Below are 6,585 nucleotides of genomic sequence, written 5' to 3'. Positions count from 1 at the left end.
TGGACACCTACTGGCGGTGCTATAAGAAGTTGCAGCATTACCCAAACAGGAAAACTGTCCTGACTCTATCCTGAGCATTTCTTACCTGTTCATGTCCTTTATAAACTATAATTATGAACCTCTTCTTTGAGTTCGGTGTGGCCATTCCTATGAAGCAGAGCCATGAAAGGGGCAGTTGGTTTAATACGGTAAAGAAAAAAAAAGTTTGGAGCATGGGGTATGTGACTATCAGTTTTGGTAGCAGGAGGAAGTTAGGTGTGGCCTTCATGCAGTTTTCCTCGTTATTCTCTGCCAACACCTAATGTCTTTTCTTCGTGGTGCTTACCTAATCCATCCTTATTTTTACTGTCAGCCTCCCTCACTAACCTTTAAACTTGGGAAGGGCAAGAACCTCGTTGACCTTGTTCAGGTCTGGGTATCCTCTATCAGCTTCCTATTGAGGCTGTAAAAATAACAACAGAAAAAAAACACTCCACAAATTTGGTGACTTTCAACACAAGTTATATTAGTTTGGGAGATAAAAAGTCCAAAATCTGTTCCACTGGGCCAAAGTCCAGAGGACTAGTTCTTCTGAAGGATCCAGAGAAGCATCTGTTTCCTAGTCCTCTCCAGCTTCTAGAAGCCACTGCTTTTCTTGGCTCATGGCCCCTTGATCTCCAAAGCCACCCAAGTCGCATGTTACGTCTCTCTCGGATGTTAGCATCTGTATCCTTTATGCTTTGATCCTCTTGTTTGCTGCTGCGCCAGCTCTGGCTCATGACAATCTTATGCCTAACACAATGGAATGTTGCCCAGTCCGGTGCCATCTTCGCCATCACTGGTATGCTGGGGCCCATCTCATTACGGTGTGACTCTTGAGCTCCTCATATTAAAGAAAGACCCTTGTGATTATATCAGGCTCAAGTGGACTCCCCTGAATAATCTCTCAAGATCTTCAATGACACCTGTAAACCCCTCTGCCATGTAAGATAACATATTTACAGGTTTTAGGTATTAAAACATGAGTATCTTTGGGGAGCCATTTTTCCATGTACCCAGGACCCCCTTCCCCAGTTTAGCACAGTACCTGGCCCATAGGAGGCAATGGTTCATTGAGTAAAATGAATACACAAACACACTTTCACATTTATTCTTCACAAACAAGGTGTAGTGAAATAAGAGTGTAAGGTATCCATTTTAATTATGATTCAAAGGGCTGGTGCTGAGAGAGCTCAAAGCTGGAGAGACTGATTATCTTGTCTCCAAAGAGCTCAAGCTACACACAGTAGGATAGCTTGAAGGGTTCCCAAGATGCCCCGAGTTTGGTGATCTGTGATGAGGATCCGTGAGACTCAGCTATTTATTAGAACAAAGGGATATAACACAGTCAACAAGGAAACAGGTGCATGGGACAAAGTTGGGAAGAAACCAGCTACAGGCTGGTAGTTTGAACCAATCCAGAGGCACCTTGGCTTCTGGCAACCTGTTTCTACCGTGAAAGCCTTAGGGAGGCAGGCCTCCTCTTTGGGTGTGGGGTGGGAGGGGGATCTATCGGATGGCAGCTACCACCTCCATCACCACAAAATGGCATAGTCTCCATCCCTGTTACAGCTCCCCAAAGCACTAAACTGCTTTCATGGTTAAAATATCAATCAAGAACAGACAACAGAAAAAGTGGGTGAAGGGACACATCAGACTGTAAGACATGACAAAATAATAATTTGTAAATTATCAAGGGTTCATGAGGGAGGGGGCGCAGGGAGGGAGCGGAAAATGAGCTGATACCAAGGGCTCAAGAAAAGAAAATGGAAGAACGATGGCAACAAATGTATCAATGTGCTTGACAGAATGGATGGATGTGTGGATTGGGATTTGTATGAGCCCCCAATGAAAATGATTTTAAAAATCTATCAAAGGGCAAGATAAGACAAAATAACAATCTACAAATTATCAAGGGCTCAAAAAAATAATAGTAAAATTCTGCTAAAACACTGCACACACACAAAAAAATTATCAAGGGCTCATGAGGGAGGTGGGGAACGGGGAGGGAGGGGCAAAAAAAGAGGACCTGATGCAAAGGGCTTAAGTGGAGAGCAAATGCTTTGAAAATTAGGGCAAAGAATGTACGGATGTGCTTTATACAATTGATGTATGTATATGTATGGATTGTGATGAGTTGCATGAGCCTCTAATAAAATATAAAAAAATATCGATCAAAAAGTATTAGTTGAGTTTTAAGCACCTGAGAAACAAGTCCCTCGTGCTTCTTAAATATATATATATTTTTTTCCTTTTCCCTTAGATAAAATAATAACAACAATTACTACCCATACACCCCCTTCCCGGGAGATGTTTGGAGGTAATCGAGTATCAAAAAAGCAAGAGCTAGAACTCCAGCGGGGTGACCCAAAACTCGTCTGTACAGAAAGGGGTAAACAAATATTGGCTGAATTGACAGGATTGTCACTGTGATCCAGGGTCTCTGGGAGATGGTATATTTATTCCTATAAAACAAACAGGCCTTGCCAATCTTCCTGTGGAACTCCAGAAACTGGTATGTGCTAGAGCAGTGGGGCAGCATCCCCTGCCCTGGGCATGGTCACTCACAGGACTTTCCCTTTGGTTTACTGCACTTGCTTTCCAGCTTCGGGTGAAACCATCTACTTCTGGGTAAGAGACAAGGCCTCAAGGAAGGTCAAGTCAGCATTGCCTGCTCCCCTCAAGGAGTAAAGTCCATTGGCTCAAATGCCGACTTTGGCTGGCCTTTCTCAGTGCGCACAGTGCTTATTGTTTCACAGTGCAGGGGAATGAAATGCTTTTCTTGTCTTTCAAAGCTCAGCGGTTGGCTAGTTTTTCTCTCACCTACCTCATGGTTCTCCCTCGGTGATCAGTATCTAACAGGGACAAGGGACATTAAATCACTAAGAATAAACTTCAGAAGAACGGTTCAAGCGGTGTGAACTTGTCAGGGGAAGCCAGGCAGATGTCTCCAAATTCTGCAAGCATTACCCGAATTTCTGAGACGGAATGAACATTAGCTTTGCTACAGATATACCATATATACATACATTACGTGTACTGTCTTTTCCTCCGGCACCGTTAATAGTACCAAATATCCTTGAGTATAAGCCAACCTGGATACCAGCTGAGGCACCCATCATTTTCCTACACTATTCTCAACTGGTTGCAGGTAAGAACTGCCCAGTAACCACGTAAATAATGTCCCAATTTTGTGGTGTGATGATGCTTGTAAAAACGCACTCAAAACTGTAACAGATCTTCAAAATATTGACGATTCTGATGGATGACCCGTACCGATAGCATGAGTACTAAGTAGTACTATAGTACTAAAGATAAACGTGATTTGTCCACACAAATAGATGCACATAGATCTTCATTTACACAATGTGAGCAATTCAATAACTAAATGCTCAAGAATTCTCTAGTAACTTCTCCACACCCTGTAGATTGGTTTTGTAATCAGACTTTCATAGAACAGATTTCCTTACAGCAGGGACCAGTTTTCATTTGGTTTTGTAACACTGATACCAAGGGCTCAAATAGAAAGTAAATGTTTAGAAACGATGATGGCAACCTATGTACAAATCTGCTTGAAACAACTGATGTATGGATTTTTACACGAGCTGTTAAGAACCCCCAATAAAATGATTTATCAATCAATAAATGAAATGCAGAAGCAATAACGTGGAAGACACCAAGCTAGAAAACTTCCCTGCACTTTTGCTAGGGTCACTGGCGTAGGCCATATCTGCCATTTCTATTCTTGAGACCCAGCGACACATCATAGAAGCGCGTGGCTAGGTTATTGATAACACGAGGGAGGCTGGGAGCCTCGACACACCCCACTTGGTGAACCCGTCATGACCTTTCCTGGAAGATGACGCTCCTCCCTCCGGTTTCCAGTCATGTCTCAGCTGGAACTTCCACAAGTTGAGGAAGGGCGAAGCATTTCATAACAACAGATTAAACAGAGATCTCAGCAAGAATCTATCTATGTATAAAGTATGTACAGATGTTTACAGAAATCTCCCCGGAAAAAGAAAATAAAGTTGTAACCATGAGTAGGCACCCATGTTCCCGAGGGAGAGAAAAAGTGCACGTGGAAGATACACGTGCTGGGGTGGGAAGGTGGAGAAAGGCCTAGCCACTACACAGCAGAAGGAAAATGATACATGCATGAAGTTTTAGGAAGATAGATTGGCCCGAAAGCCAAGAAAAAGTGATTAACCCTTTACCCTTCCATTTTTCGTTTGGAGGAGGAAGCTCAAAAATGTTCTCATGTGTAAGGAGGAAATGTCATCATTCATTTCTCTACAACAGATGTAGCGCACTCCGTACAGGGTGGAGCATGAAGACAGATACGACTTGGACTAGCAGAACAGTCACACAGACCTTGAAGAGGACTACATTCCAGGTGCTGCTCTAGAAGGACTCGGAGGTCTCTAGGAAGAGGTGCTCTCTCAGCTCTTACAGAATTAATTTAAAAGCCAAGTAAGACGCGGTGTAAGACCCAGTTATAGTCTGAACTATGTCATCCGAAGTTACATGAGGTTAACTCCTGTACTGGTAACTGACTGTGATAGTCAAGGCTTTGTGTCAACTTGATTGGGCCAGGATTCTAGGTGGTTCAGCAGTTGACATAGTAATTTCACCCCTACCCATTATGATGAGATCTAACTGATGAGCTCTAACATGTCAGCCAACCAATCCATTGAGAGGAAGTTTCTGTGATATAGGCTGCTTCCAATTTAAGTGGATGCTGTGGAAAAGCTTGTTTTGCTCGCTCTGATCTTAGTTGGTTGTAGAAGTCATGAGCAGCCTGGCATTTCACCAGCCAACCTTGAATGAATTCATCCCAGAAGCCAGGAGCCTGCTATCTCATCTGCCAATCTTGGGATCATGAGCCCGACCCTCCAGCCTAGCATCAGGTTCACAAAAGTGGAATTTGCCTACTTCCATAACTATGTGTAGCCTCTCCTCAATGTAAACCACATGGGAGAGCCATGAGGCGTTCTACTCCCAGAGACTGAGTCTTGGAAACTCGTAGGGGCAGTGGGGGTTGTAGGGTCGCTGAGTCAGAATCCACTGGATGGCAGTGAGTTTGGTTGGTTGGTTTGTGAGAGCTCAGACTAGGACTGTGGCCTTGCTTAAAGATAGGGGCTTTCTTTTATCATCAGGGCCTTAATCTCCATACAGTGTGGAAAAAAGATGATACACAAGGTAGGATCCATTTGTAAGCCAAGAAATGTCAAAAAGTATCCAGGGCCACCAGAAGCTAAACAGACAATAAATAATCTTTTCCTAGAGTTGGGGGAGAACACAGGGCTGCCAATTCCATGAATTCAGACTTCCAGCCTCCAAATCTGGAAGTAAATTGTTTTCTACAGTCAGCCACTTGCGGTATTTTACTACTACAGGCCCTAAGAAACCAAAACGGGTCTCAAGGAGCCAAGTTGATGAGATTATACACCAAGAAATGAGGCCAGCCTAGTCCAACTCAAGTCCATAAGTCTGCTACTGTTCATAAGTCCCTCGTCAGACTCACAGCCACATGCAGTGATGCAGAACGCAGGAACATCACAGGCCGGTGGGTGCAGTCCCAGGGGTCCATGGTTGGTGGAAGCATGGCAGAGCTCCCACAGGTCTCAGGATGGCCAGCAAGTGAAAGACACAGAAAGGGAGGTACCCAGGGCAGCAAAGCGCTGTGCTCGAGATGAGCCAGTTTGTTGTTGTTGTTTTGTTGTATACTGTTGCTTTGTTTTCCTCTGTCTTGTTTCTGTGCATGTTATTATCTCCAAAGGTCTGTCTAAATAAGATAGGCTGGATGAACTATCTGGAGGAAAAACAACGGGACTGACAGTTTCAGGGGGACTTGGGATAGGGGCAGGTGGGGGGTAAGCAAGTGGTGTTAACAAACCCAGGGACAAGGGATCCAAATTGATGGTGAGGCGAGAGTGGCAGGCCTGGTAGGGAATGATCAAGGGTAAGGTAACGAAGAGGTATAGCTGTAACCCAGGTGGGGACAGAGCATGATTGTGGGACAGGAGGAAAGTCAAGGGAAATATAGGAAAGAGCTAGGAGGCAAAGGGCATTTATAGAGGTCTAGACAAAGACATGTACATATGCAAATATATTGATGGGGAAATAAATTTATGTGCCTATATTTATAGGTTTAGGATTAAGGTGGCAGAAGGACCTTGGGCCTCTACTCAAGTACTCCCTCAATGCATGAATACTTTCTTCTATTAAATTGGCATTCTATGATGCTCACCCTCCTGACACAACCGCTGAAGCCAAAGCAGGTGAACAAGCAAATGTGGTGAAGAAAGCTGATGGTGCCCAACTATCAAAAGAGATAGTGTCTAGGGTCTTAAAGGCTTGAAGATAAACAAGCGGCCATCTAGCTCAGAAGCAACAAAGCCCACATGGAAGAACACACCAGCCTGTGTGATCACGTGGTCCCGAAGGGATCAGTTATCAGGCATCAAAGAACAAAAAATCATATCATTGGGTGCACACTTCCATGATACGATCGCCGAGGACAAATGGGTGCATAAGCAAATGTGGCGAAAAAAGCTGATGTTG

The sequence above is a fragment of the Tenrec ecaudatus genome, chromosome 1 (assembly GCF_050624435.1).
Source record: "Tenrec ecaudatus isolate mTenEca1 chromosome 1, mTenEca1.hap1, whole genome shotgun sequence".
NCBI classification, from domain to species: domain Eukaryota; kingdom Metazoa; phylum Chordata; class Mammalia; order Afrosoricida; family Tenrecidae; genus Tenrec; species Tenrec ecaudatus.
Note: the sequence above shows the minus strand (reverse complement) of the source record.